The 27,578-nt window shown below is 42.3% G+C and overlaps 1 long non-coding RNA gene across 1 annotated transcript in view; it reads left to right on the top strand.

Annotated features, from left to right (window-relative positions):
- The first annotated feature begins 394 nt into the window (after positions 1-394).
- Positions 395-27,578, top strand: part of LOC138367705 (uncharacterized) — a 569,092-nt gene continuing 541,908 nt past the window's right edge. Inside the window, exons 1-2 of the long non-coding RNA XR_011229400.1 lie at positions 395-470; positions 4,249-4,291. This is a non-coding gene — a long non-coding RNA (uncharacterized lncRNA). The remainder of the gene's footprint in view (positions 471-4,248; positions 4,292-27,578) is intronic.

Genomic DNA, 27,578 nt, shown 5'->3' with positions numbered 1-27,578 from the left:
CAACAACACTGCTGATCTATGATTCATCCAGTGTCTAATGTCACTTAGTGGAGAGATTTAGCAAGAGGTCAGCAGCAGATCAACTTTTTCTAAATACCATGTTGGCGATCACGGCAAACAATGAGGGTGAAAAAAAAATCATTTGCTGAGAGATTGCAATTCAGTAGAACTCCATTCACACTGACTGATGCCAAAATCTAGTACATCCATATCAGCCTGGATAGCTCCAGGGAGCCTCTGGCTCTCGCCAAGTAAATGAGGTTTCATTACATTCATTTTTTTTTTTACCCTGTCTGTAAGACATTGTTTTCTACAGAAAAAATAATAACTATTTGGTATTTTTGAACATCATTCTCATAAATTTCTGCTCTGTTTAATTGAAGCCTTTTTTTTTCAGCCATCCAACTATTATGAAGCCAAATGAGCTACGTAACAGCAATCCACGATTAGCAGAACTCACTGCCAAACAGGTAAGTGGGAGGGATGAGGTTTGATGCAAATGAGAGTGAGTGCTCCCAAAGACACAAAGCCAGTGTTCTAAACACTTATATTCGTCGAGTCCTTACCCACTGTTCAGAATGAAGCAACGTGAGTAGGGAGTTTGAAAGTTAACTGAAGTGTTGGTGAACAATGGATATAACAACAAAGAAATAAACGCGACATAAGATGACACCTGGACCAGGTACAATCCTGAGCCTAGAACAGAAACCACAACACCTCCAATAATATTATATTACAAATCGGATTTGGAAGGAAGGATTGGGCTACAGGAAGGATTGGGCTACAGGAAGGATTGGTCTACAGGAAGGATTGGGCTACAAGAAGGATTGGGCTACAGGAAAGATTGGGCTACAGGAAGGATTGAGCTACATCTCCAAATGTATATTTGCCAGATAATTTGGCACTAAAAACAAAACGTATATATTATTGTTTAGACTAAATCCGCTACTCATTACTTTCCTGAAGTTGTCGTATATACACTACAAAATCTGCGTGTAAATCACGACAATTAACACGTGATGAAAATGTGACAGTGTCAGACCACGAAGGAAGAATTGAAACAGGAATTTCCTTAAGTATTTTCGTAATTAATAATACATCTTCAGAAGGGTGTTTCAATTCTTCCTTCGAGGTCTGACACTGTCACTACAGAACATGAATGTATTTACACGTTGCAACAATGAATAATGAGAACAATCATTATATGGATGGCGTAATAATAGGGGAGCATTAGCGCCTCTGGTGGTCACATGCTTAACTGTATTAGAGGTTGACAGTTTAGATATTATGGTGAAGTAAGGATGAGTGGCGCGTCTGGGAATCCCACTTCTTAATGTGTGGCTCATTTGTCGACCAGCCGCCGCCTGGCAAGGGTCACGTTGATTACCAGTGAGCAAAAAATAAATGTGTTACAGATATCATTATTCAATCATAATATAGAAAGGGTTGTTCGGGTTGTGTACTTCATGTTGTTATTCGTTATTATTTCGTATATTACATGTATTTAGACAAAATATAGAGGTGACTGTCAGGTGGCAGCCATAGGTGTACCCGCTAGTTAAGTCATTAGTGCGCTTGTGGTGGCCTTAATAGCCATGCCAGTAGTTAGCCAGCAATCTTAAGGTTATCTTGAGATGATTTCGGGGCTTAGCGTCCCCCGCGGCCCTATCCTCGACCAGGTCTTCTTTTTCTTACACATCCCCAGGAAGCAGCCCATAGCAGCTGTCTAACACCCAGGTACTTATTTACTGATAGGTAAACAGGGTCATCAGGGTGAAAGAAAGTGCCCATTTGTTTCAGCCTCCAACGGGGGATCGAACCCGGAACCTCAGGATTATGAATCCGAAGCGCTGTCCACTCGGCTGTCATGCCCCTTAAAACAACCCAAAGAGAAATCTTCGACATATTTTGATGAAAATCTGAATGAAACGAAAAATGTTGGCCACAGATTGTGTGAAGATGGTGGAGGGGGGGGGGGATTGAGGGGGTGCAGGTTAATATGATGAGCATGATTCAGAATGATTAAAGGAGAAGGTCTCCTATGATGAATTGACCTAAGGGCCACCACCTTCAGTGGCCTCGACGGGGACAAGACGGCGGCGCCTTGTCAAAGTTTAGCCTTCCTACCCCCCCCCCCTTATTTTATTGAGGATTTGTCTTGTGTATATGGGGAACAAGAGGAATGACTCAGCATTTCAGACTTGAGTGGTTAAGCGGGTTCATTGGTTAATAATCTTTTGAGGGAAACAACACCCCTATTGTCTGTGTTACATTGTGGCTTATTGAGCTTGAAGCTGTTGTCCAGACTGTCTGTGTCAAATATGACATTTTAGAGAAGTGGTCTGTATTAATGACCTCGAACTTGGTCAGTATTACAAAGGCCTCGGCTGTTATTTATTTATTTATATAACTACAAATTATATTGGGTTTCTGATCAACCCGTCCTCTTAAAACTAACGTCACTTTTGGCTGGTATGCGCGGCGCTATGGACAAATTTGGACGTAATTTGAAATGAAATCGACTCACAAAAGTGACGCACTGTTCCGTTTTCTGTTTGAGTTGTCCGGCTTACTCGGCAAACTTAGAAGAGGATTCTTTCCAATAACATTTTTCATAACGTTTTGAAACTTTATGAGAATTTCCTGCCCACCTAACCTATCAGAGGACCCTTAACTTATTGTTGTTGACAAAAAAAATCCCAAATTTATTTTCATTTTGTTTTCATTTTCAAATTATGTCCATATTCGGCCATACGGGTAAACGGCCAAAAGCGACGCTATTTTTAAGAGGACAGGTGACAAGGAGTACATAGCCCTATGTGTTTACATTCTTGTAAAGCCTCTAGTACGCATAGGACTAAGGGCAGGTCCTTAATTTAACAGATAATATTAAGTAGGTAATTTCTAGGAAAATTTATAGGCTAATCTATCTAAATCTATAACAATTTAAACTTTTATAGTGTTAGTCCTTCAAAGATTCGAGGTAGTGACAGTTGAACAAGTTCTGGCATGATTGTTGTTGCTGTCTTGAACTTTATCCAAAGCGGAAAATCATTGATGTGTTTTTGAAGTGAGGTTTCCATATTAGGACACAGTAGGCCAGATGGGGCCACAAGAGACTCTTACAGTTCAATATTCAATGTTGTTCGTTTAAGTCAATGATTCGTTTAACTATTCTTAAGGATTGTTTTCATATTAACTGTGAGTCCCAGATATTTTTTGGCTGGTACATCATAACTCCTAGGTAATATTTACTTAAATTTACCAGAGGGCCACCATTTCTCCATGGTGCCATCTACGGCAACAGGAAGCCGGCGGTTTGTCAAAAGTTCCCCTACGGTTCCTGAGGAGTTTGTCAATCTGTATTTTGAGCGCGCAAACTGCTGCATTATGACATTAAAGGTAGTTTCATAATATGTACACGGTGTCTTGTAGCTAAGCTAAAGGTGGCATATAATGTTCAGCAACAAGTCGCCCTAGATTGTTTAGTGTTAACGACTAGGGCGATGGAGTGGTCATAGCAGGATAGCAATTGTGCAGATAAATGGGGAAGATAATTGCAGATGAGGAGTCACAATAACGGGGGCTGAAATATGTTGACCAAACCACACACTAGAAAGTGAAGGGACGACTAGATAATTGTTTATCAAATAGATGGAAGATGTTAATTGTTTGCATCTTGTTTACTCTGCTATGTAAAATGAATTCACCTGTAAATGGTCATTTTTGACAATGTAATCACTAGGCTTCTAACGTTAGTTTAGTGCTCAGAGACCATATACTGTACTTAAGAGGTTTTAAACATGTTATTTATATAATTTAGGCCAATAGACAGCTATATAAATTAATAATACACAGTACTTTTATCTAAGGTTAGCTAAAGGTTTGTTTTAGTGGAAGACCCTAATAAGGTAATGTGTTTCTATGTAACTTTAAAAGAACATTGATGCTTAACCATAGCCTCATGAGTCGGAGACAAAAATGTATTCCGTTAGGCTATTGCAGTCTTATCAGTCTTGCCTACTCGCTATTGTTGATACAATCTGTAATTAATCTCCATTGCAATTTCACCTTTTCCAGTGATTGGTTCCAGTGTTCTTGAAATTCATAATTGTATTTTCTTACTCGATTGTATTTGAAATAAACTGTTTATACTTACCCTGGTGCTACATAGTCTAACTGGTTTGGTGCATTCTTTTGATAATTACTTATACTTGCCCTTAATATATGTAAAAAATATTTTTTCAGGAGTGTGGCACGTGTGGACAAGTATTGGATCATAGGAGTCAAGGTAAAGTTAACTAGTTCTGGGGAGGAGCGGGTGGAACTAGATGGACGTAGAAAACTTCACATTCTTGTTACACTAACACTGGTTTGTGCCTCGGAGAGGCTGCAGGATCCAGTAAGTTCAGTAGAACTTCGGTTTCAACTCCTTTTGACCATGTCGTAGCTCAGTCGATTACGGCAGCGTCTGGGATGCTCTCGGATGCAGGTTTGAATCCTCGTCCCGGCCCTTGTGGATTTGTACACTCTTGTTAGCAGGCTGAGAGCTTTTCTTTCCCATAGATTTATTTATAGAAGAGTTAGCAATAAGTCGGCTGGGTTTATTAACGTATTGTTTTTAGGTCCCATTTAGATTATGCTGTTCAGTTTTGGTCGCCATGCTAAAGAAAGGACATAATTCACTAGAACACGTCAGTTAGGATGACAAAGTTAATCCCGCAAATTAGAAAGCTTCCGTATGAAGAGATGTTGGAAAAACCTTAATGTGACATGATTGAAGTGTACAAGTAGATGAATGGGCATAACAAGGAAGCTATTGATAAGGCTTTAAATGAAGATAAGTTCAGATTTAGGAAATACATGGGTAAATACTGGTTTGGTAACTGGGTTGTGGATTTGTGGAACAAATTACTGGATCATGTGCAGACGAAGAGTCACATTAACGTGGCTGAAGTATGTCGACCAGACCACACACTAGAAGGTGAAGGGACAACGACGTTTCGGTCCGTCCTGGACCATTCTCAAATCGATTGTGGATCATACTACTGGATCACTGGATCCATATTACTGGATCATAATAGGCATAGGAATCTTTGATTGGTTGAAGCTTAGGTTAGACGTAAATGAATGAGTGTAGGTGGATATAAATAGGAAGTGCCACGTGCCGGACAATAGGCCATCTGCAGTTTCTTGACTTACGTTCTACTAGTTTACACTCAGAACGCGACTCTCCAATCAGCTTACATCTGTATCCTCAATTACTGCTGGTGATCAAGGGCAAACATTTAACCTTGAATGTTTAACCTTGAATTGAGAGATAGGAGAATAATCTTAAGTTTAGACTTGGACTGGCTGGCATATGCATTATATATCATTAATGCATATGCCAGGGGGGGGGGAGATCTCCCCAAAGGCATAAACTGCTAGGTCAGGTCATCCACAAACCCATATCCAATGACTCCAAGGTCTTGGGAAGCTTGACCTTCCCATGAAGTTGGAGGATTGTTGGTGGGTTTGTGGATTTGGAATGAGGGAAAAGGCGGGCTGGATGAGGCAGTTTATGTCTTGGGAAGTATTTGTAATCATTTTATTTAGAGATGAGTGTGAGCAGAAATGACACGCTATAGCAGTCATTTATAGTGAAGATGATAATGTATTTTCCAAATGAGATAAAATTATGCGTGGCGAAAACTTAAGTTGAGATAAAAGTATGTTGTCAACAGCTCTACAATAAAAGATTTCGTTGTGGAAGAGATTCCCGCACGAAAGGTCAGCCATCTTAGCGCGCAGTTTGAACGCTCCTGGCTGGACTTTCTTTCCACACCTCGCCTGGAACTCATCTTTGAATTCAGCTGTTTTTTTTGGGCCAGTGTGTGCTCACTGCAGCTATCCAGGGGCTCACAGCATCGGGGGAGGCCGGAGCCTCCCTAATGGACGCCATATTTTGGAGCCAAATTCTGGCTCTATGCACGTATTCGCAGTTCGAAATTACATCTTTTTGTACCCAACATATGCCAAGTACTGAAAGCAACATTTGGTCACATTTGTCCCAAACCTCCCTGCAGTTTTCAAAATATCCCAAATATCCCAATTTCGAGGCCTGAGCCATATTTTGAAGCCAAATTCTCTCTCTCTGCATGTATTCGCAGTTCGATATTCCGTCTTTTTATACCCAACATATGCCAAGTCCTGAACGCGGCAGTGAGTCACATTTTGCACAAACTCCCCTGGAGTTTTCAAAATATCCCAAATAACCCAATTTCGAGGCCTGAGCCATATTTTTGAGCCAAATTCTGGCTCTCTGCACGTATTCGCAGTTTGAAATTGCGACTTTTTTATACCCAACATATAACAAGTACTGAAAGCGGCGTTTGGTCACATTTGTCCCAACCTCCCTGCTGTTTTCAAAATATCCCAAATATCCCAATTTCGAGGCTTGAGCCATATTTTGGAGCCAAATTCTGGCTCTCTGCACGTATTCGCAATTTGATATTACTACTTTTTATACCCAACATATGCCAAGTACTGAAAGCGGCAGTGAGTCACATTTTGCACAAACTCCCCTGCAGTTTTCAAAATATCCAAAACATTCCAATTTCGAGGTCTGAGCCATATTTTAGAGCCAAATTATGGCTCTCTGCACGTATTCGCAGTTTGAAATTACTACTTTTTATACCCAACATATGCCAAGTACTAAAAGCGGCGTTTGGTCACATTTGTCCCAATCCCCCCTGCAGTTTTCAAAATATCCCAAATTTCCCAATTTCGAGCCCTGAGCATTATTTTGGAGCCAAATTATGGCTCTCTGCACGTATTCGCAGTTTGAAATTACGACTTTTTATACCCAACATATGCCAAGTCCTGTAAGCGGCAGTGAGTGACATTTTGCACAAACTCCCATGCAGTTTTCAAAATATCCCAATTTCGAGGCCTGAGCCATATTTTGGAGCCAAATTCTGGCTCACTGCACGTATTCGCAGTTTGAAATTACGACTTTTTTATACCCAACATATGCCAAGTACTGGAAGCGGCGTTTGGCCACATTTGACCCAATCCCCCCTGCAAATTTCAAAATATCCAGAACATCCCAATTTTATGGGCTGAGCCATATTTTAGAGCCAAATTCTGGCTCACTGCACGTATTCGCAGTTTGAAATTACGACTTGTTTATACCCAACATATACCAAGTACTGAAAGCGGCGTTTGGACACATTTGTCCCAATCCCCCCCTGCAGTTTTCAAAATATATAAAATATCCCAAGTTCGAGGCCTGAGCCATATTTTGGAGCCAAATTCTGGATCTCTGCACGTATTCGCAGTTTGAAAATACGAATTTTATACCCATAATATGCCAAGCACTGAGAGCTACATGGAGTCACATTTTGCACAAACTCCCCTGCAGTTTTCAAAATATCCCAAATATCCGAATTTCGATGCCTGAGTCATATTTTGGAGCCAAATTCTGGCTCTCTACACGTATTTGCAGTTTGAAATTACGACTTTTTTATACCCAACATATGCCAAGTACTGAAAGAGGCGTTTGGTCACATTTGTCCCAATCCCCCCTGCATTTTTCAAAATATCCCAATCATCCCAATTTTGATGCCTGAGCCATATTTTGGAGCTAAATTCTGCCTCTCTGCACGTATTCGCAGTTTTAAATTACGACTTTTTTATACCCAACATATGCGAAGTACTGAAAGCGGTGTTTGGTCACATTTGTCCCAAACCTCCCTGCAGTTTTAAAAATATCCCAAATATCCCAATTTCGAGGCCTTAGCCATATTTTGGAGCCAAATTCTGGCTCTCTGCACGTATTTGCATTTTGAAATTACGAATTTTTATACCCAACATATGCGAAGTACTGAATGCAGCGTTTGGTCACATTTGTCCCAAACCTCCCTGCAGTTTTCAAAATATCCCAAACATCCCAATATAGAGGCCTGAGCCATATTTTGGAGCCAAATTCTGGCGCTCTGCACGTATTCGCAGTTTGAAATTCCGACTTTTTATACGGAACATATGCCAAGTACTGAAAGCGGCGTTTGGTCATATATGTCCCAAACCCCCCTGCAGTTTTCAAAATACCCCAAACATCCCAATTTCGAGGCCTGTGCAATATTTTGGAGCCACATTCAGGCTCTATGCACGTATTCGCGGTCTAAAATTACGACTTTTTATACCCAACATGTGCCAAGTCCTGAAAGTGGCAGTGAGTCACATTTTGAACAAATTACCCTGCAGTTTTCGAAATATCCCAAATCTCCCAATTTCGAGGCCTGAGCCATATTTTGGAGCCAAATTCTGGCTCTCTGCACGTATTCGCTGTTTGAAATTACGACTTTTTTATACCCAACATATGCCAAGTATTAAATTGGCGTTTGGCCACATTTGTCCCAATCCCCCCTGCAATTTTCAAAATATCCGGAATATCCCAATTTCGAGGTCAGAGCCATATTTTGGAGCCAAATTCTGGCTCTCTGCACGTTTTCGCAGTTTGAAATTGCGACTTTTTTATACCCAACATATGCCATGTACTGAAAGCGGCGTTTGGTCATATTTGTCCCAAACTCCCCTGCAGTTTTCAAAATATCCCAAACATCCCAATTTCGAGGCCTGAGCCATATTTTGAAGCAAAATTCTCGCTCAATGCACGTATTCGCAGTTTGAAATTACGACTTTTTATCCCCAACATATGCCAAGTCCTGAAAACGGCAGTGAGTCACATTTTGCACAAACTCCCCTGCAGCTTTCAAAATATCCCAAATATCCCAAATTCGAGGCCTGAGCAATATTTTGGAGCCAAATTCTGTGCCTGTAGCCGGGCCATTTCTAAGCCTGTACCCGGGCCATTTCTGGGCCTGTACCCGGGCCATTTCTGGGCCTGTACCCGGGCCATTTCTGGGCCTGTACCCGGGCCATTTCTGGGCCTGAACCCGGGCCATTTCTGGGCCTGTACCCGGGCCATTTCTGGGCCTGTACCCGGGCCATTTCTAGGTCTGTACCAGGGCCATTTCTGGGCCTGTACCCGGGCCATTTCTGGGCCTGTACCCGGGCCATTTCTGGGCCTGTACCCGGGCCATTTCTGGGCCTGTACCCGGGCCATTTCTGGGCCTGTACCCGGGCCATTTCTGGGCCTGTACCCGGGCCATTTCTGGGCCTCTACCCGGGCCATTTCTGGGCCTGTACCCGGGCCATTTCTGGGCCTGTACCCGGGCCATTTCTGGGCCTGTACCCGGGCCATTTCTGGGCCTGTACCCGGGCCATTTCAGGGCCTGTACCCGGGCTATTTCTGGGCCTGTACCCGGGCCATTTCTGGGCCTGTACCCGGGCCATTTCTGGGCCTGTACCCGGGCCATTTCTGGGCATGTACCCGGGCCATTTCTGGGTCTGTTCCCGGGCCATTTCTGGGCCTGTACCCGGGCCATTTCTGGGCCTGTACCCGGGCCATTTCTGGGCCTGTACCCGGGCCATTCTGGGCCTGTACCAGGGCCATTTCTGGGCCTGTTCCCGGGCCATTTCTGGGCCTGTACCCGGGCCATTTTTGGGAGTGTACCCGGGCCATTTCTGGGCCTGTACCCGGGCCATTTCTGGGCCTGTACCCGGGCCATTTCTGGGCCTGTACCCGGGCCATTTCTGGGCCTTTACCCGGGCCATTTCTGGGCCTGTACCCGGGACATTTCTGGGCCAGTACCCGGGCCATTTCTGGGCCTGTACCCGGGCCATTTCTGGGCCTGTACCCGGGCCATTTCTGGGCCTGAACCCGGGCCATTTCTGGGCCTGTACCCGGGCCATTTCTGGGCCTGTACCCGGGCCATTTCTAGGCCTGTACCAGGGCCATTTCTGGGCCAGTACCCGGGCCATTTCTGGGCCTGTACCCGGGCCATTTCTGGGCCTGTACCCGGGCCATTTCTGGGCCTGTACCCGGGCCATTTCTGGGCCTGTACCCGGGCCATTTCTGGGCCTGTACCCGGGCCATTTCTGGGCCTGTACCCGGGCCATTTCTGGGCCTGTACCCGGGCCATTTCTGGGCCTGTACCCGGGCCATTTCTGGGCCTGTACCCGGGCCATTTCTGGGCCTGTACCCGGGCCATTTCTGGGCCTGTACCCGGGCCATTTCTGGGCCTGTACCCGGGCCATTTCTGGGCCTGTACCCGGGCCATTTCTGGGCCTGTACCCGGGCCATTTCTGGGCCTGTACCCGGGCCATTTCTGGGCCTGTACCCGGGCCATTTCTGGGCCTGTACCCGGGCCATTTCTGGGCCTGTACCCGGGCCATTTCTGGGCCTGTACCCGGGCCATTTCCCGGGCCAAGTTGGGTATAAAAAGTCGTAATTTCTAACTGCGAATACGTGCAGAGACCCAGAATTTGGCTCCAAAATATGGCTCAGTCTTCGAAATTCGGATGTTTGGGATATTTTTAAAACTGCAGGGAGGTTTGGGACAAATGTGACCAAACGCCGCTTTCAGTACTTGGCATATGTTTTGTATACAAAGCCGTAATTTCAAACTGCGAATACGTGCAGAGAGCCAGAATTTGGCTCCAAAATATGGCTCAGGCCTTGAAATTGGGATGTTTGGGATATTTTGAAAACTGCAGGGGGGATTGAGACAAATGTGACCAAACGCATTGGCATATGTTGGGTATAAAAAAGTCGTAATTTCAAACTGCGAATACGTGCAGAGATCCAGAATTTGGCTACAAAATATGGCTCAGGCCTCGAAATTGGGATGTTTTGGATATTTTGAAAACTGCAGGGAGGTTTGGGACAAATATGACCAAACGCCGCTTTCAGTACTTGGCATATGTTGGGTATAAAAAGTCGTAATATCAAACTGCGAATACGTGCAGAGAGCCAGAAATTGGCTCCAAAATATGGCTCATGCTTCGAAATTGGGATGTTTGGGATATTTTTAAAACTGCAGGGAGGTTTGGGACAAATGTGACCAAACGATGCTTTCCATACTTGGCATATGTTGGGTATAAAAAGTCGTAATTTCAAACTGCGAATACGAGCAGAGAGCAAGAATTTGGCTCCAAAATATTGCTCAGGCCTCGAAATTGGGATATTTCGAAAACTGCAGGGGAGTTTGTGCTAAATGTGACTCAATGCCGCTTTCAGCGCTTAACATATGTTGGGTATAAAAATTCGTAATTTCAAACTGCGAATACGTGCAGAAAGCAAGAATTTGGCTCCAAAATATGGCTCAGGCCTCGAAATTGGGATGTTTGAGATATTTGGAAAACTGCAGGGAGGTTTGGGACTAATGTGACCAAACGCAGCTTTCAGTACTTGGCATATGTTGGGTATAAAAAGACGTAATTTCAAACTGCGAATACGTGCAGAGAGCCAGAATTTGGCTCCAAAATATGGCTCAGGCCTCAAAATTGGGATATTTGGGGTATTTTGAAAACTGCAGGGGAGTTTGTGCAAAATGTAATTCACTGCCTCTTTCAGTACTTGGCATATGTTGGGTATAAAAAGTCGTAATTTCAAACTGCGAATACGTGCAGAGAGCCAGAAATTGGCTCCAATATATGGCTCAGGCCTCGAAATTGGGATATTTGAGATATTTTGAAAACTGCAGGGGAGTTTGTGCAAAATGTGACTCACAGCCGCTTTCAGTACTTGGCATATGTTGGGTATAAAAAGTCGTAATTTCAAACTGCGAGTACGTGCAGAGAGCCAGAATTTTGCTCCAAAATATGGCTCAGGCCTCAAAATTGGGATATTTGGGATATTTTGAAAACTGCAGGGGAGTTTGTGCAATATGTGACTCACTGCCGCTTTCAGCACTTGGCATATGTTGGGTATAAAAAGTTGAATATCAAACTGCAAATGCGTGCAGAGAGCCAGAATTTGGCTCCAAAATATGGCTCAGTCTTCGAAATTCGGATGTTTGGGATATTTTTAAAACTGCAGGGAGGTTTGAGACAAATGTGACCAAACGCCGCTTTCAGTACTTGGCATATGTTTTGTATCCAAAGCCGTAATTTCAAACTGCGAATACGTGCAGAGAGCCAGAATTTGGCTCCAAAATATGGCTCAGGCCTTGAAATTTGGATGTTTGGGATATTTTGAAAACTGCAGGGGGGATTGAGACAAATGTGACCAAACGCATTGGCATATGTTGGGTATAAAAAAGTCGTAATTTCAAACTGCGAATACGTGCAGAGATCCAGAATTTGGCTACAAAATATGGCTCATGCTTCGAAATTGGGATGTTTGGGATATTTTTAAAACTGCAGGGAGGTTTGGGACAAATGTGACCAAACGATGCTTTCCATACTTAGCATATGTTGGGTATAAAAATTCGTAATTTCAAACTGCGAATACGTGCAGAAAGCAAGAATTTGGCTCCAAAATATGGCTCAGGCCTCGAAATTGGGATGTTTGAGATATTTGGAAAACTGCAGGGAGGTTTGGGACTAATGTGACCAAACGCAGCTTTCAGTACTTGGCATATGTTGGGTATAAAAAGACGTAATTTCAAACTGCGAATACGTGCAGAGAGCCAGAATTTGGCTCCAAAATATGGCTCAGGCCTCAAAATTGGGATATTTGGGGTATTTTGAAAACTGCAGGGGAGTTTGTGCAAAATGTAATTCACTGCCTCTTTCAGTACTTGGCATATGTTGGGTATAAAAAGTCGTAATTTCAAACTGCGAATACGTGCAGAGAGCCAGAAATTGGCTCCAATATATGGCTCAGGCCTCGAAATTGGGATATTTGAGATATTTTGAAAACTGCAGGGGAGTTTGTGCAAAATGTGACTCACAGCCGCTTTCAGTACTTGGCATATGTTGGGTATAAAAAGTCGTAATTTCAAACTGCGAGTACGTGCAGAGAGCCAGAATTTTGCTCCAAAATATGGCTCAGGCCTCAAAATTGGGATATTTGGGATATTTTGAAAACTGCAGGGGAGTTTGTGCAATATGTGACTCACTGCCGCTTTCAGCACTTGGCATATGTTGGGTATAAAAAGTTGAATATCAAACTGCAAATGCGTGCAGAGAGCCAGAATTTGGCTCCAAAATATGGCTCAGTCTTCGAAATTCGGATGTTTGGGATATTTTTAAAACTGCAGGGAGGTTTGAGACAAATGTGACCAAACGCCGCTTTCAGTACTTGGCATATGTTTTGTATCCAAAGCCGTAATTTCAAACTGCGAATACGTGCAGAGAGCCAGAATTTGGCTCCAAAATATGGCTCAGGCCTTGAAATTTGGATGTTTGGGATATTTTGAAAACTGCAGGGGGGATTGAGACAAATGTGACCAAACGCATTGGCATATGTTGGGTATAAAAAAGTCGTAATTTCAAACTGCGAATACGTGCAGAGATCCAGAATTTGGCTACAAAATATGGCTCATGCTTCGAAATTGGGATGTTTGGGATATTTTTAAAACTGCAGGGAGGTTTGGGACAAATGTGACCAAACGATGCTTTCCATACTTAGCATATGTTGGGTATAAAAAGTCGTAATTTCAAACTGGGAATACGAGCAGAGAGCAAGAATTTGGCTCCAAAATATTGCTCAGGCCTCGAAATTGGGATATTTCGAAAACTGCAGGGGAGTTTGTGCAAAATGTGATTCACTGCCGCTCTCAGTACTTGGCATATGTTGGGTATAAAAAGCTGTAATTTCGAACTGCGAATACGTGCAGAGAGCCAGAATTTGGCTCCAAAATATGGCTCAGGCCTCGAAATTGGGATATTTAGGATATTTTGAAAACTGCAGAGGAGTTTGTTCAAAATGTGACTCACTGCTGCTTTCAGTACTTGGCATATGTTGGGTATAAAAAGTCGTAATTTCAAGCTGCGAATATGTGCAGAGAGCCAGAATTTGGCTCCAAAATATGGCTCAGGCCACAAAATTGGGATGTTTTGGATATTTTGTAAACTGCAGGGGAGTTTGTGCCAAATGTGACTCACTGCCGCTTTCAGTACTTGGCATATGTTGGGTATAAAAAGTCGTAATATCAAAATATGAATACGTGCAGAGAGCCGGACGTTGGCTCCAAATTATGACTCATGCCTCGATATTGGGATGTTTGGGATATTTATAAAACTGCAGGGAGGATTGAGACAAATGTGACCAAACGCCGCTTTCAGTACTTGGCATATGTTGGGTATAAAAAGTCGTAATTTCAAACTACGAATACGTGCAGAGAGCCAGAATTTTGCTCCAAAATATAGCTCAGACCTCAAAATTGGGATATTTGGAATATTTCGAAAACTGCAGGGGGGATTGAGACAAATGTGACCAAACGCATTGGCATATGTTGGGTATAAAAAAGTCGTAATTTCAAACTGCAAATACGTGCAGAGATCCAGAATTTGGCTACAAAATATGGCTCAGGCCTCGAAATAGGGATGTTTGGGATATTTTGAAAACTGCAGGGGAGTTTGCGCAAATTGTGACTCACTGCAACTTTCAGTACTTGGCATATGTTGGGCATAAAAAGTCGTAATATCAAAATATGAATACGTGCAGAGAGCCAGACGTTGGCTCCAAATTATGACTCAGGCCTTGATATTGGGATGTTTGGGATATTTAGAAAATTGCAGGGAGGATTGGGACAAATGTGACCAAACGCCACTTTCAGTACTTGACATATGTTGGGAATAAAAAAGTCGCAATTTCAAACTGCGAATACGTGCAAAGAGCAAAAATTTGGCTCCAAAACATGGCTAAGGCCTCGAAATTGGGATATGTGATATATTTAAAAACTGCAGGGGAGTTTGTGCAAAATGTGACTTACTGCTGCTTTCAGTACTAGGCATATATTGGGTATAAAAAGTCGTAATTTCAAACTGCGAATACGTGCAGAGAGCCAAAATTTGGCTCCAAAACAAGGCTAAGGCCTCGAAATTGGGATATTTGGGATATTTTGAAAACTGCAGGGTAGTTTGTGCAAAATGTAACTCACTGTTGCTTTCAGTACTTGGCATATGTTGGGTAAAAAACTCGTAATTTCAAACTGCGAATACGTGCAGAGAGCCAGAATTTTGCTCCAAAATATGGCTCAGGCCTCGAAATTGGGATATTTGGAATATTTCGAAAACTGCAGGGTAGTTTGTGCAAAATGTGACTCACTGCCGCTTTCAGGACTTGGCATATCTTGGGTATAAAAATCATAAATTCAATCTGCGAATACGTGCATAGAGCAAGAATTTGGCTCCAAAACATGGCTCAGGCCTCGAAATTGGGATGTTTAGGATATTTTGAAAACTGCGGGAGGTTTGGGACAAATATGACCAAACGCCCCTTTTAATACTTGGCATATGTTGGGTATACAAAGCCGTAATTTCAAACTGCGAATACGTGCAGAGAGCCAGAATTTGGCTCCAAAATATGGCTCAGGCATCGAAATTGGGATATTTGGGATATTTTGAAAACTGCATGGGAGTTTGTGCAAAATGTGACTCACTGCTGCTTTCAGTACTTGGAAGATATTGGGTATAAAAGTCGTAATTTCAAACTGCGAATACGTGCAGAGAGCCAGAATTTGGCTCCAAAATATGGCTCAGGCATCGAAATTTTGATATTTGGGATATTTTGAAAACTGCAGGCTAGTTTGTGCAAAATGTGACTCACTGCTGCTTTCAGTACTTGGAAGATGTTGGGTATAAAAGTCGTAATTTCAAACTGCGAATACGTTCACAGTGCCAGAATTTGGCTAGAAAATATGGCTCAGGCCTCGAAATAGGGATGTTTGGGATATTTTGAAAACTGCAGGGGAGTTTGCGCAAATTGTGACTCACTGCAACTTTCAGTACTTGGCATATGTTGGGCATAAAAAGTCGTAATATCAAAATATGAATACGTGCAGAGAGCCAGACGTTGGCTCCAAATTATGACTCAGGCCTTGATATTGGGATGTTTGGGATATTTAGAAAATTGCAGGGAGGATTGGGACAAATGTGACCAAACGCCACTTTCAGTACTTGGCATATGTTGGGTATAAAAAAGTCACAATTTCAAACTGCGAATACGTGCAAAGAGCCAAAATTTGGCTCCAAAACATGGCTAAGGCCTCGAAATTGGGATATGTGATATATTTAAAAACTGCATTGGAGTTTGTGCAAAATGTGACTTACTGCTGCTTTCAGTACTAGGCATATATTGGGTATAAAAAGTCGTAATTTCAATCTGCGAATACGTGCAGAGAGCCAGAATTTGGCTCCAAAACAAGGCTAAGGCCTCGAAATTGGGATATTTGGGATATTTTGAAAACTGCAGGGGAGTTTGTGCAAAATGTGACTCACTGTTGCTTTCAGTACTTGGCATATGTTGGGTAAAAAACTCGTAATTTCAAACTGCGAATACATGCAGAGAGCCAGAATTTGGCTCCAAAATATGGCTCAGGCCTCGAAATTGGGATATTTGGAATATTTCGAAAACTGCAGGGGAGTTTGTTCAAAATGTGACTCACTGCCGCTTTCAGGACTTGGCATATGTTGGGTATAAAAAGTCGTAATTCCAAGCTGCGAATATGTGCAGAGAGCCAGAATTTGGCTCCAAAATATGGCTCAGGCCTCGAAATTGGGATATTTTGAAAACTGCAGAGGAGTTTGTCCAAAATGTGAATCACTGCTGCTTTCAGTACTTGGCATATGTTGGGTATAAAAATTCGTAATTTCAAACTGCGAATACGTGCAGAGAGCCAAAATTTTGCTCCAAAATATGGCTCAGGCCTCGAAATTAGGATATTTGGAATATTTCGAAAACTTCAGGGGAGTTTGCGCAAAATGTGACTCACTGCCGCTTACAAGACTTGGCATATCTTGGGTATAAAAAGTCGTAAATTCAATCTGCGAATACGTGCATAGAGCAAGAATTTGGCTCCAAAATATGGCTCAGGCCTCGAAATTGGGATGTTTAGGATATTTTGAAAACTGCAGGGTGGTTTGGGACAAATATGACCAAACGCCCCTTTCAGTACTTGGCATATGTTGGGTATACAAAGCCGTAATTTCAAACTGCGAATACGTGCAGAGAGCCAGAATTTGGCTCCAAAATATGGCTCAGGCCTCGAAATTGGGATGTTTGGGATATTTTGAAAACTGCAGGGGGGATTGAGACAAATGTGACCAAACGCATTGGCATATGTTGGGTATAAAAAAGTCGTAATTTCAAAATGCGAATACGTGCAGAGAGCCAGAATTTGGCTCCAAAATATGGCTCAGGCATCGAAAATGGGATATTTGGGATATTTTGAAAACTGCAGGGGAGTTTGTGCAAAATGTGACTCACTGCTGCTTTCAGTACTTGGAAGATGTTGGGTATAAAAGTCGTAATTTCAAACTGCGAATACGTGCAGAGATCCAGAATTTGGCTACAAAATATGGCTCAGGCCTCGAAATTGGGATGTTTGGGATATTTTGAAAACTGCAGGGGAGTTTGCACAAATTGTGACTCACTGCCACTTTCAGTACTTGGCATATGTTGGGTATAAAAAGTCGTAATATCAAAAAATGAATACGTGCAGAGAGCCAGACGTTGGCTCCAAATTATGACTCAGGCCTCGATATTAGGATGTTTGGGATATTTAGAAAATTGAGGGTAGGATTGGGACAAATATGACCAAACGCCGCTTACAGTACTTGGCATATGTTGGGTATCAAAAATTCGCAATTTCAAACTGCGAATACGTGCAAAGACCCAGAATTTGGCTCCAAAACAAGGATAAGGCCTCGAAATTGGGATATTTGGGATATTTTAAAAACTGCAGGGGAGTTTGTGCAAAATGTGACTCACTACTGCTTTCAGTACTAGGCATATATTGGGTATAAAAAGTCGTAATTTCAAACTGCGAATACGTGTAGAGAGCCAGAATTTGGCTCCAAAATATGGCTCAGGCCTCGAAATTGGGATATTTGGGATATTTCGAAAACTGCAGAGGAGTTTGTGCAAAATGTGACTCACTGCCACTTTCAGGACATGGCATATGTTGGGTATAAAAATTCATAAATTCAATCTGCGAATACGTGCATAGAGCCAGAATTTGGCTCCAAAATATGGCTCAGGCCTCGAAATTGGGATGTTCGGGATATTTTGAAAACTGCAGGGAGGTTTGGGACAAATATGACCAAACGCCGCTTTCAGTACTTCGCATATGTTGGGTATATAAAACCGTAATTTCAAACTGCAAATATGTGCAGAGAGCCAGAATTTGGCTCAAAAATATGGCTGAGGCCTCGAAATTAGCATGTTTGGTATATTTTGAAAACTGCCGGGAGCTTTGGGACAAATGTGACCAAACGCCGCTTTCAGTACTTGGCATAAATTGGGTATAAAAAGTCGTAATTTCAAACTGCGAATACATGCAGAGAGCCAGAATTTGGCTCCAAAATATGGCTCAGGCCTTGAAATTGAGATGTTTGGAATATTTTGAAAACTGCAGGGGGGATTGGGACAAATGTGACCAAACGCCGCTTTTAGTACTTGGCATATGTTGGGTATAAAAATTCGTAATTTCAAACTGCGAATACGTGCAGAGAGCCAGAATTTGGCTACAAAATATGGCTCAGGCCTCGAAATTGGGATGTTTGGGATATTTTAAAAACTGCAGGGGAGTTTGCGCAAAATGTGACTCACTGTCACTTTCAGTACTTGGCATATGTTGGGTATAAAAAGTCGTAATATCAAAATATGAATACGTGCAGAGAGCCAGACGTTGGCTCCAAAATATGACTTAGGCTTCGATATTGGGATGTTTGGGATATTTAGAAAACTGCAGGGAGGTTTGGGACAAATGTTACCAAACGCCGCTTTCAGTACTTGGCATATGTTGGGCATAAAAAAGTCGCAATTTCAAACTGCGAATACGCGCAGAGAGCCAGAATTTGGCTCTTAAACATGGCTATGGCATCGAAAAGGGGATATTTGGGATATTTTGAAAACTGCAGGGGAGTTTGTGCAAAATGTGACTCACTGCTGCTTTCAGTACTTGGCATATGTTGGGTATAAAACTCGTAATTTCAAACTGCGAATACGTGCAGAGAGCCAGAATTTGGCTCCAAAATATGGCTCAGGCCTCGAAATTGAGATGTTTGGGATATTTTGAAAACTGCAGGGGGGATTGGGACAGATGTGACCAAACGCCGCTTTTTGTACTTGGCATATGTTGGGTATAAAAAGTCGTAATTTCAAACTGCGAATACGTGCAGAGAGCCAGAATTTGGCCACAAAATATGGCTCAGGCCTCGAAATTGGGATGTTTGGGATATTTTGAAAACTGCAGGGGGGAAGGAGACAAATGTGACCAAACGCGTTGGCATATGTTTGGTATAAAAAATTCGTAATTTCAAACTGCGAATACGTGCAGAAAGCCGGAATTTGGCTCCAAAATATGGCTCAGGCCTCGAAATTGGGATATTTTGAAAACTGCAGGGGAGTTTGTGCAAAATGTGACTCACTGCTGCTTTCAGTACTTGGCATATGTTGGGTATAAAAAGTCGTAATTTCAAACTGCGAATACGTGCAGAGAGCCAGAATTTTGCTCCAAAATATGGCTCAGGTCTCGAAATTGGGATATTGGGAATATTTCGAAAACTTCAGGGGAGTTTGTGCAAAATGTGACTCACTGCCTCTTACAAGACTTGGCATATCTTGGGTATAAAAAGTCGTAAATTCAATCTGCGAATACGTGCATAGAGCAAGAATTTGGCTCTAAAATATGGCTCAGGCCTCGAAATTGGGATGTTTAGGATGTTTTGAAAACTGCAGGGAGGTTTGGGACAAATATGACCAAACGCCCCTTTCAGTACTTGGCATATGTTGGGTATACAAAGCCGTAATTTCAAACTGCGAATACGTGCAGAGAGCCAGAATTTGGCTCCAAAATATGGCTCAGGCATCGAGATGGGATTTTTGGGATATTTTGAAAACTGCAGGGGAGTTTGTGCAAAATGTGACTCACTGCTGCTTTCAGTACTTGGAAGATGTTGGGTATAAAAGTCGTAATTTCAAACTGCGAATACGTGCAGAGAGCCAGAATTTTGCTACAAAATATGGCTCAGGCCTTGAAATTGGGATGTTTGGGATATTTTGAAAACTGCAGGGGAGTTTGCGCAAATTGTGACTTACTGCCACTTTCAGTACCTGGCATATGTTGGGTATAAAATGTCGTAATATCAAAATATGAATACGTGCAGAGAGCCTGACGTTGGCTCCTAATTATGACTCAGGCCTCGATATTGGGATGTTTGGGATATTTAGAAAATTGCAGGGAGGATTGGGACAAATGTGATCAAACGCCGCTTTCAGTACTTGGCATATGTTGGGTATAAAAAAGTCGTAATTTCAAACTGCGAATACGTGCAGAGAACGAGAATTTGGCTACAAAATATGGCTCAGGCCTAGAAATTGGGATGCGTGGGATATTTTGAAAACTGCAGGGGGGAAGGAGACAAATGTGTTCAAACGCATTGGCGTATGTTGGGTATAAAAAAGTCGTAATTTCAGAATGCGAATACGTGCAGAGAGCCAGAATTTGGCTCCAAAATATGGCTCAGGCATCGAAAATGGGATATTTGGGATATTTTGAAAACTGCAGGGGAGTTTGTGCAAAATGTGACTCACTGCTGCCTTCAGTACTTGGCGTATGTTGAGTATAAAAAGTTGTAATATCAAAATATGAATACTTACAGAGATCCAGACGTTGGCTCCAAAATATGTCTCAGGCCTCGATATTGGGATGTTTGGGATATTTAGAAAACTGCAGGGAGGTTTGGGACAAATGTTACCAAACGACGCTTTCAGTACTTGGCATATGTTGGGCATAAAAAAGTCGCAATTTCAAACTGCGAATACGTGCAGAGAGCCAGAATTTGGCTCCAAAACATGGCTAAGGCCTCGAAATTGGGATATTTGGGATATTTTGAAAACTGCAGGGGAGTTTGGGCAAAATGTGACTCGCTGCCACTTTCAGTACTTGGCATATGTTGGGTATAAAAAGTCGTAATATCAAAATATGAATACGTGCAGAGAGCCAGACGTTGGTTCCAAAATATGACTCAGGCCTCGATATTGGGATGTTTGGGATATTTAGAAAACTGCAGGGGAATGTGCAAAATGTGACTCACAGCCACTTTCAGGACTTGGCATATGTTGGGTATAAAAAGTCATAAATTCAATCTGCGAATACGTGCATAGAGCCCGAATTTGGCTCCAAAATATGGCTCAGGCCTCGAAATTGGGATGTTCGGGATATTTTGAAAACTGCAGGGAGCTTTGGGACAAATGTGACCAAACGCCGCTTTCAGTACTTGGCATAAGTTGGGTATAAAAAGTCGTAATTTCAAACTGCGAATACGTGCAGAGAGCCAGAATTTGGCTCCAAAATATGGCTCAGGCCTTGAAATTGAGATGTTTGGAATATTTTGAAAACTGCAGGGGGGATTGGGACAGATGTGACCAAACGCCGCTTATAGTACTTGGCATATGTTGGGTATAAAAAGTCGTAATTTCAAACTGCGAATACGTGCAGAGAGCCAGAATTTGGCTCCAAAATATGGCTCAGGCCACGAAATTATGATATTTGGAATATTTCGAAAACTGCAGGGGAGTTTGTGCAAAATGTGACTCACTGCTGCTTTCAGTACTTGGCATATGTTGGGTATAAAAAGTCGTAATTTCAAACTGCGAATACGTGCAGAGAGCCAGAATTTTGCTCCAAAATATGGCTCAGGTCTCGAAATTGGGATATTGGGAATATTTCGAAAACTTCAGGGGAGTTTGTGCAAAATGTGACTCACTGCCTCTTACAAGACTTGGCATATCTTGGGTATAAAAAGTCGTAAATTCAATCTGCGAATACGTGCATAGAGCAAGAATTTGGCTCTAAAATATGGCTCAGGCCTCGAAATTGGGATGTTTAGGATGTTTTGAAAACTGCAGGGAGGTTTGGGACAAATATGACCAAACGCCCCTTTCAGTACTTGGCATATGTTGGGTATACAAAGCCGTAATTTCAAACTGCGAATACGTGCAGAGAGCCAGAATTTGGCTCCAAAATATGGCTCAGGCATCGAGATGGGATTTTTGGGATATTTTGAAAACTGCAGGGGAGTTTGTGCAAAATGTGACTCACTGCTGCTTTCAGTACTTGGAAGATGTTGGGTATAAAAGTCGTAATTTCAAACTGCGAATACGTGCAGAGAGCCAGAATTTTGCTACAAAATATGGCTCAGGCCTTGAAATTGGGATGTTTGGGATATTTTGAAAACTGCAGGGGAGTTTGCGCAAATTGTGACTTACTGCCACTTTCAGTACCTGGCATATGTTGGGTATAAAATGTCGTAATATCAAAATATGAATACGTGCAGAGAGCCTGACGTTGGCTCCTAATTATGACTCAGGCCTCGATATTGGGATGTTTGGGATATTTAGAAAATTGCAGGGAGGATTGGGACAAATGTGATCAAACGCCGCTTTCAGTACTTGGCATATGTTGGGTATAAAAAAGTCGTAATTTCAAACTGCGAATACGTGCAGAGAACGAGAATTTGGCTACAAAATATGGCTCAGGCCTAGAAATTGGGATGCGTGGGATATTTTGAAAACTGCAGGGGGGAAGGAGACAAATGTGTTCAAACGCATTGGCGTATGTTGGGTATAAAAAAGTCGTAATTTCAGAATGCGAATACGTGCAGAGAGCCAGAATTTGGCTCCAAAATATGGCTCAGGCATCGAAAATGGGATATTTGGGATATTTTGAAAACTGCAGGGGAGTTTGTGCAAAATGTGACTCACTGCTGCCTTCAGTACTTGGCGTATGTTGAGTATAAAAAGTTGTAATATCAAAATATGAATACTTACAGAGATCCAGACGTTGGCTCCAAAATATGTCTCAGGCCTCGATATTGGGATGTTTGGGATATTTAGAAAACTGCAGGGAGGTTTGGGACAAATGTTACCAAACGACGCTTTCAGTACTTGGCATATGTTGGGCATAAAAAAGTCGCAATTTCAAACTGCGAATACGTGCAGAGAGCCAGAATTTGGCTCCAAAACATGGCTAAGGCCTCGAAATTGGGATATTTGGGATATTTTGAAAACTGCAGGGGAGTTTGGGCAAAATGTGACTCGCTGCCACTTTCAGTACTTGGCATATGTTGGGTATAAAAAGTCGTAATATCAAAATATGAATACGTGCAGAGAGCCAGACGTTGGTTCCAAAATATGACTCAGGCCTCGATATTGGGATGTTTGGGATATTTAGAAAACTGCAGGGGAATGTGCAAAATGTGACTCACAGCCACTTTCAGGACTTGGCATATGTTGGGTATAAAAAGTCATAAATTCAATCTGCGAATACGTGCATAGAGCCCGAATTTGGCTCCAAAATATGGCTCAGGCCTCGAAATTGGGATGTTCGGGATATTTTGAAAACTGCAGGGAGCTTTGGGACAAATGTGACCAAACGCCGCTTTCAGTACTTGGCATAAGTTGGGTATAAAAAGTCGTAATTTCAAACTGCGAATACGTGCAGAGAGCCAGAATTTGGCTCCAAAATATGGCTCAGGCCTTGAAATTGAGATGTTTGGAATATTTTGAAAACTGCAGGGGGGATTGGGACAGATGTGACCAAACGCCGCTTATAGTACTTGGCATATGTTGGGTATAAAAAGTCGTAATTTCAAACTGCGAATACGTGCAGAGAGCCAGAATTTGGCTCCAAAATATGGCTCAGGCCACGAAATTATGATATTTGGAATATTTCGAAAACTGCAGGGGAGTTTGCGCAAAATGTGACTCACTGCCGCTTTCAGGACTTGGCATATGTTGGGTATATAAAACCGTAATTTCAAACTGCAAATACGTACAGAGAGCCAGAATTTGGCTCAAAAATATTGCTCAGGCCTCGAAATTAGCATGTTTGGGATATTTTGAAAACTGCAGGGAGCTTTGGGACAAATGTGACCAAACGCCGCTTTCAGTACTTGGCATAAGTTGGGTATAAAAAGTCGTAATTCCACACTGCGAATACGTGCAGAGAGCCAGAATTTGGCTCCAAAATATGGCTCAGGCCTCGAAATTGAGATGTTTGGGATATTTTGAAAACTGCAGGGGGGATTGAGACAAATGTGACCAAACGCATTGGCATATGTTGGGTATAAAAAAGTCGTAATTTCATACTGCGAATACGTGCAGAGATCCAGAATTTGGCTACAAAATATGGCTCAGGCCTCGAAATTGGGATGTTTGGGATATTCTAAAAACTGCAGGGGAGTTTGCTCAAATTGTGACTCACTGCCACTTTCAGTAATTGGCATATGTTGGATATAAAAAGTCGTAATATCAAAATATGAATACGTGCAGAGAGCCAGACGTTGGCTCCAAATTATGACTCAGGCCTCGATATTGGGATGTTTGGGATATTTAGAAAATTGCAGGGAGGATTGAGACAAATGTGACCAAACGTCGGTTTCAGTACTTGGCATATGTTGGGTATAAAAAAGTCGCAATTTCAAACTGCGAATACGTGCAAAGAGCCAGAACTTGGCTCCAAAACATGGCTAAGGCCTCGAAATTGGGATATTTGGGATATTTTAAAAACTGCAGGGGAGTTTGTGCAAAATGTGACTCACTGCCACTTTCAGGACTTGGCATATGTTGGGTATAAAAAGTTATAAATTCAATCTGCGAATACGTGCATAGAGCCAGAATTTGGCTCCAAAATATGGCTTAGGCCTCGAAGTTGGGATGTTCGGGATATTTTGAAAACTGCAGGGAGGTTTGGGACAAATGTGACCAAATGCCGCTTTCAGTACTTGGCATAAGTTGGGTATAAAAAGTCGTAATTTCAAACTGCGAATACGTGCAGAGAGCCAGAATTTGGCTCCAAAATATGGCTCAGGCCTTAAAATTGAGATGTTTGGAATATTTTGAAAGCTGCAGGGGGGATTGGGACAGATGTGACCAAACGCCGCTTTTAGTACTTGGCATATGTTGGGTATAAAAAGTCGTAATTTCAAACTGCGAATACGTGCAGAGAGCCAGAATTTGGCTACAAAATATGGCTCAGGCCTCGAAATTGGGATGTTTGGGATATTTTGAAAACTGCAGGGGAGTTTGCGCAAAATGTGACTCACTGCCACGTTCAGTACTTGGCATATGTTGGGTATAAAAAGTCGTAATATCAAAATATGAATACGTGCAGAGAGCCAGAATTTGGCTACAAAATATGGCTCAGGCCTCGAAATTGGGATATTTGGGATATTTTGAAAACTGCAAGGGAGATTGTGCATAATGTGACTCACTGCTGCTTTCAGTACTTGGCATATGTTGGGTATAAAAAGTCGTAATTTCAAACTGCGAATACGTGCAGAGATCCAGAATTTGGCTACAAAATATGGCTCAGGCCTCGAAATTGGGATGTTTGGGATATTTTGAAAACTGCAGGGGAGTTTGCGCAAATTGTGACTCACTGCCACTTTCAGTACTTGGCATATGTTGGATATAAAAAGTCGTAATATCAAAATATGAATACGTGCAGAGAGCCAGACGTTGGCTCCAAATTATGACTCAGGCCTCGATATTAGGATGTTTGGGATATTTAGAGAATTGCAGGGAGGATTGGGACAAATGTGACCAAACGCCGCTTTCAGTACTTGGCATATGTTGGGTATAAAAAAGTCGCAATTTCAAACTGCGAATACGAGCAAAGACCCAGAATTTGGCTCCTAAACATTGCTAAGGCCTCGAAATTGGGATATTTGGGATATTTTAAAAACTGCAGGGGAGTTTGTGCAAAATGAGACTCACTACTGCTTTCAGGACTTGGCATATGGTGGGTATAAAAAGTCATAAATTCAATCTGCGAATACGTGCATAGAGCCAGAATTTGGCTTCAAAATATGGCTCATGCCTCGAAATTGGGATGTTCGGGATATTTTGAAAACTGCAGGGAGGTTTGGGACAAATATGACCAAACGTCGCTTTCAGTACTTCGCATATGTTGGGTATATAAATCCATAATTTCAAACTGCAAATATGTGCAGAGAGCCAGATTTTGGCTCAAAAATATGGCTCAGGCCTCGAAATTAGCATGTTTGGGATATTTTGAAAACTGCAGGGAGCTTTGGGACAAATGTGACCAAACGCCGATTTCAGTACTTGGCATAAGTTGGGCATAAAAAGTCGTAATTTCAAACTGCGAATACGTGCAGAGAGCCAGAATTTGGCTCCAAAATATGGCTCAGGCCTTGAAATTGGGATGTTTGGAATATTTTGAAAACTGTAGGGGATTTTGCGCAAAATGTGACTCACTGCCACTTTCAGTACTTGGCATATGTTGGGTATAAAAGGTCGTAATATCAAAATATGAATACGTGCAGAGAGCAAGAATTTGGCTGCAAAATATGGCTCAGGCCTCGAAATTGGGATGTTTGGGATATTTTGAAAACTGCAGGGGAGTTTGCTCAAAATGTGACTCACTGCCACTTTCATTACTTGGCATATGTTGGGAATAAAAAGTCGTAACATCAAAATATGAATACGTGCAGAGAGCCAGACGTTGGCTCCAAAATATGACTCAGGCCTCGATATTGGGATGTTTGGGATATTTAGAAAACTGCAGGGAGGTTTGGAACAAATGTTACCAAACGCCGCTTTCAGTTCTTGGCATATGTTGGGCATTAAAAAGTCGCAATTTCAAACTGCGAAAACGTGCAGAGAGCCAAAATTTGGCTCCAAAATATGGCTCAGGCCTCGAAATTGAGATATTTGGAATATTTCGAAAACTGCAGGGGAGTTTGTGCAAAAAGTGACTCACTGCCGCTTTCAGGACATGGCATATGTTGGGTATAAAAAGTCGTAATTCCAAACTGCGAATACGTGCAGAGAGCCAGAATTTGGCTCCAAAATATGGCTCAGGCCTCGAAATTGAGATGTTTGGGATATTTTAAAAACTGCAGGGGGGGTTGGGACAGATGTGACCAAACGCCGCTTTTACTACTTGGCATATGTTGGGTATAAAAAGTCGTAATTCCAAACTACGAATACGTGCATAGAGCCAGAATTTGGCTACAAAATATGGCTCAGGCCTCGAAATTGGGATGTTTGGGATATTTTGAAAACTGCAGGGGGGATTGAGACAAATGTGACCAAACGCATTGTCATATGTTGGGTATAAAAAAGTCGTAATTTCAAACTGCGAATACGTGCAGAGAGCCAGAATTTGGCTCCAAAATATGGCTCAGGCCTCGAAATTGGGATATTTGGGATATTTTGAAAACTGCAAGGGAGATTGTGCAAAATGTGACTCACTGCTGCTTTCAGTACTTGGCATATGTTGGGTATAAAAAGTCGTAATTTCAAACTGCGAATACGTGCAGAGAGCCAGAATTTGGCTACAAAATATGGCTCAGGCCTTGAAATTGGGATATTTGGAATATTTCGAAAACTGCAGGGGAGTTTGTGCAAAATGTGACTCACTGCCGCTTAAAGGACTTGGCATATGTTGGGTATAAAAAGTTGTAAATTCAATCTGCGAATACGTGCATAGAGCCAGAATTTGGCTCCAAATATGGCTCAGGCCTCGAAATTGGGATGTTTAGGATAT

This window comes from Procambarus clarkii, chromosome 23 (assembly GCF_040958095.1).
Source record: "Procambarus clarkii isolate CNS0578487 chromosome 23, FALCON_Pclarkii_2.0, whole genome shotgun sequence".
NCBI lineage: Eukaryota > Metazoa > Arthropoda > Malacostraca > Decapoda > Cambaridae > Procambarus > Procambarus clarkii.
The sequence above is the reverse complement of the archived record's forward strand: the minus strand, read 5'-3'. Positions and strand labels throughout refer to the sequence as shown.